Source organism: Octodon degus, unplaced genomic scaffold, assembly GCF_000260255.1.
Source record: "Octodon degus isolate 3935 unplaced genomic scaffold, OctDeg1.0 scaffold00082, whole genome shotgun sequence".
NCBI lineage: Eukaryota > Metazoa > Chordata > Mammalia > Rodentia > Octodontidae > Octodon > Octodon degus.
In genome coordinates, this window is record NW_004524658.1 from 12479401 (window position 1) to 12484264 (window position 4864).

The window sequence follows — 4864 nt, forward strand, 5'->3', positions numbered from 1 at the left end:
TTTGGTATTTTAGGGAAGGGTCTACAGGGTGTTCAGGGTCTCACTGCTAGATCAGACTCATAGTGATCTGCCTCTTTACAGCCTCCCAAGAGCTGGGATTACAGGCTGTGTGCTACTACTACCAATCTCAATTGTTGTCTCAGTGCGCCCCAGGGGCGGGGCTGGCTGGCAGGCCTGGGAATCAAAGCCCCGGGCCTCTGTGCCTGCTTACAGGTGCTTTAATCTGCTGAGCTGTTTGACTGGCCCTCAAACATTTCTTCATGGCAAAGTTGTTCACAATCCTTTCTTCTAATGTTTCAAAATGTACAGTAGTACGTTACTGTCTATGGTCACCCTATATGCAGTAGCACAACAGACATTCTTGCCCTCATCTTAACCTCAGTATTACATTGATACTCTGTTCCCACTTCCCATTCCTCCCACACTCTAAGATAGCTTCCTTCTTCCAACCTCATTTCTAGGGTATATAGCTTGCCAATTCTATGCTTCTGTCCAAATTGTTGAATTGTAAATAGATTGTACAGTAACTAGCCCAAAGTTTAGAATTCATGCATAGTTGTGCTATCTAGTAGTGCAATGTTTTCTAGCAGTTGTCACAGTATAAGATCAAAATAGGATCCTAGCCAGTAGCATAACTTGTTTATATATATGTATATATATATGTTTATTTTATTTTATTTTATTTTATTTTATTTTATTTTAATTTTATTATTTTTTTGCGGAACCGGGGATTGAACTCAGGCCCTTGCACTTGCCAGGGAAGCGCTTATTCCACTGAGCCATCTCCCCAGCCCCAGCATAACTTGTTTTGAAGCATAATTTTAACTGAAATCTCAGCTACCAGCATTTTGAAGCATTTTTTTCCTTTTATGCTCATTATTTTCTGGCCTTTCCTTCAATTTTATAAGCTACTCCCTAACCATACAATGAAATTATTTTTTTCAAAGCTAACCAAAGTTATATTCCAATAAATATTCATCATGTTCTAAATCCACCACCATATAAAACCCATGGTTGAATATCTCTCATCTTGGTCTTCTAAATGTGTACTATTTTTAATGTCTTTACTCTCTTTAAAAAAATTTTAAAAAGTCAAGGAAAAAAAAGATTTCTTGAAAGGAAATATCAATATTCAATTATTTCCCCAATCTTTTTTTAATTCATTTTAATGAGAAAAAAAGATAAAATAGCTATGAAAAAGTTTCAAAATGGGTTAGTAGGACAGTTACAATAATACACCGCCATTTGTTGACTTCATAGTAGTTATTCAGAGGACAAGATGTAGACATGATATCTTGTCTAAATAATAGTACAAACCTTTCTTCTCAATGAACTGAGAAAGTAGGTATATATCTATCCTATCTTGTGTATACATACATTTTTTTTCCACAACAAAGTGTATTTTATTTATACTTTTACGGAGTTAGTAACATGTGACACAAGGTTTCCTAGTGACTAATAGCTGACTTTACCAGACAGAATGTTTATTTCAGGTCTGAGGTAGCTTGTTTGCTTTAGGCACTGAGGTCTAGTTCCACCTACACACATTTGATCAATTCCATGGCTCCCAACACATCCACCTTTTTTTATTTTGTTTTTTGTCAGAGATGTGTGTTCCATTGAATTTCGAGAAGCTGTATTTGGAGAAGTCTTTAAAGGACCTTTTCATACTTGATGCCAGTCTAAAGATTGTAGATACTTGAATTCAACAAAATAACCCAATATAGACCAATAGTCCGTAATAGTGAGTTATCAGCACACCTGGCATTGTCAGAAGTTGTTGACTTGAGCCTTTTACAGCTCAGCATATTAATATATCTTTATTTTTTTATAGCTCGTGGTTATACTTTTCTGCTGGATGGTAAAGGCCAGATTAAAGCAAGACCTACATAACTAAAAACGTAACTTTTTTATCTGACAAGGTCAGTCAAATCCCCTCAGGATTTACCCTGAAACCCTCTACCACAGTTTGTAGATCCTTCATCAGTGTCAGCCATGTGGATGAGTCACGGCCATTGCTTGATCAATTTGCTCTCTGTAAAAGCCTGAGAGAATTTTTTCTGTCTAGGTGACTGTCCTTAGACACACTATACATTGTTGATCACTTTCCTCTGTGGCTCCATAATCTCCTTGATCAGAAAATTTGGGACACCACTTAGTTACAGGATGTCACAGCAGAGGTTCTTTTATTTCCTGAGTTCTCACTGACCTTGGAGGGCTAGGACCAAATTATTGACTATTTTTTAGCCCATCGGTGTCTCTAATTTTTGGTCTACAGACTTAGTTGTTAAACATGCAGAAGAGAAGCTTAATGATATTACTGTGTAACAGAGGCAGTTAAGCTTAACATTACTATCTGTCTGAATATCAAACACCTTAGACATAAAATGGAACTGCTATTTTCCAACAACCACTATTTCCCCAATCTTGCATAACTATCTGTTACTCTGAGCAACACATTTGACAATAAAAATAGATAATAATCATTGTTGATTAGCTATTCCTGTTTTGAAAATCTGTCATGTATGTTACACTGTTTCTGTCTTTTCTGTTTTTGCTTCTGTTTTTACTCTTTAAAATAAAATATAATAATAATTCCACCACCACTTGCTACTTGTCCACAAAGCTTCTCTTGGTTTCTTTTTTTTTTTTCCCATAGTTTTATTGATACACAAATAGCAATGAGACAGTTTCAAATCAAATTGGTAGGACAGTTTCAATAATTAACACATTGCATACGTTCTTCGTAGTGGTTAATTGCTGTACAAGATGTGGACTTGATATCCTATTTACAAACACCAGTAGAACAAATCTCTCTATTCATTAAGAGAATGTAATTATATATCTATCCTAACCACTTTGAATACACAGATACAAAATGGACATTCATCTGTATCCCCTTTTTTGGTTAAGTTCCATCATTTGAATATTATAGGTGTGTAAACTCAGGAAGATATTCTAAAAGAGTCCAGTAGCCCATAATAGTATTGGGTCTTCTGCTTGACTGGCAATGTCAGAAATTGTTGACCAGAGTCCCCTACAGCTCAACATAACAGCATGGCTTTACTTCTTATATTTCGTTTTTATACTTTTCTACTGGATGGCTAAGACCAAGGTAAAGCAGGACCTATGCAACAAGAGTTGTAGCTTTTGGGTCTGATAAAGTCAGTGAAATCCTGTCAGGATTTATCCTGAGATCCTGTACCTCAGATTGTAGAAGATTTGTCAGTGTCAGCCATGTGGATGAGTCATGGCCATTGCTTGGCCAATGTGCTCATACTAACTTCTGCCACCAGGACTCCCTCACCCTGGCTAGCTCCACCCCACCTTTCTGTCTTTTTGAGACAAGGATTCACTACAGTTCAGGCTGACCCTGAACTTCCCAACAATCCTCTGTGTCAGCCTCCTGAATACTGGGAGTACAGGTGTGTGTCACAATGCCTGGCCATTAGAACTCCTTTCCTTTTTTTTTTTTTTTTTTTTTTTTTTGTGTGTGTGTGTATGTGTGTGTGTGTATTTGGTTGTTACAGGGTCTCACTATGCAGCTTGGACTCATAGTGATCTTCCTGTTTTCAGCCTCCTCAGTGCTGGGATTACAGGCCTACACCACTAAGTCTGGACTCTGTGGCCAGCTCAGCCCACCTTGAGGGCATGGCTGGTATGGCATGTGGTGCCAGGGATTGAACCGTGGTCCCAGTGCTTGAATAGGCTTGCCTTAGCTTGCCTTAGCTTACCTAAGCTTACCTAAGCTTGCCTAAGCATGTGCTTTAATCTGCTGAGCTATCTTGCCGGACCAGGACTAATTTCTTACACTACTCATTTTAAAAATTATCGTGCCTTACCAATTTTTTTGTTTTATAATGACTTATCTTCTAAATGTCTTTTAGAGTCCTTTTTATGTGTATAGTAATTAGGTTAAAGTTTATATACAAGCAGGTTCTTAGCACTTGCCTATGCCATTTATTTATTCTTTGCTTTACTTGTTCTTGGTTTTTTTTTTTTTGGGGGAACCGGGGATTGAACTCAGATCCTTGCGTTTGCCAGTCAAGCGCTTATCCTACTGAGCCATCTCCCTGGCCCTATGCCATTTATTTAATAGCTAATATGTACATAGAATTACAAAGTCTTATAGAAAATTATAACAATTTGGAAAATGATTTGAAATCTTAGGCATATTAATATATAAACAGAAAATAATAGACCCTGCTATGAGCACATAAGCAAATATTCTCTGCACTAGTGCACATATGTGTTTATATAGTGGTAAAACTTTTTGAAAATAATATAAAAAAGCTAAATGGAAAAATTTAAAAATTACTTTTGTAAAATAAAATATTTCCTTTAGATCTGACCATTTGCTGTGCCAAAAACCAATCTGGTAAGTAGTCAATAAAGGACAATCAAAATGTAATCTATTCATATTTTCATAAATTAATATACTGTTTCATGACAACCCTCTACAATAAATATTTTAAAATAGTCCCTGGTGTGACATAAATTATATAAAATAACAAATTATTTCTCTGTGTAAAGAAGTATCCAACAACATAAGATTCATTAAAGATTTGTGCTTATAGTTTTTTATTTATGAGCTCAAAAGGTGCACAAAAACATGTGCAAATTTACAAGGGTCAGTCAAATAGCTTAGCGGATTAAAGCACCTGTAAGCAGGCACAGGGGCCAGGGGTTCGATCCCCAGGCCTGCTGTGCTGGCCCTGCCCCCAGGGCCTGCCAAGCAGGCAATTGAGACTGGGCGTGGTGGCATGCACCTGTAATCCCAGCTCTTGGGAGGCTGTAAACAGTTGGATCACTATGAGTCTGATCTGGTAGTGTGACCCTGAACACCCTGTAGACCCTTCCCTAA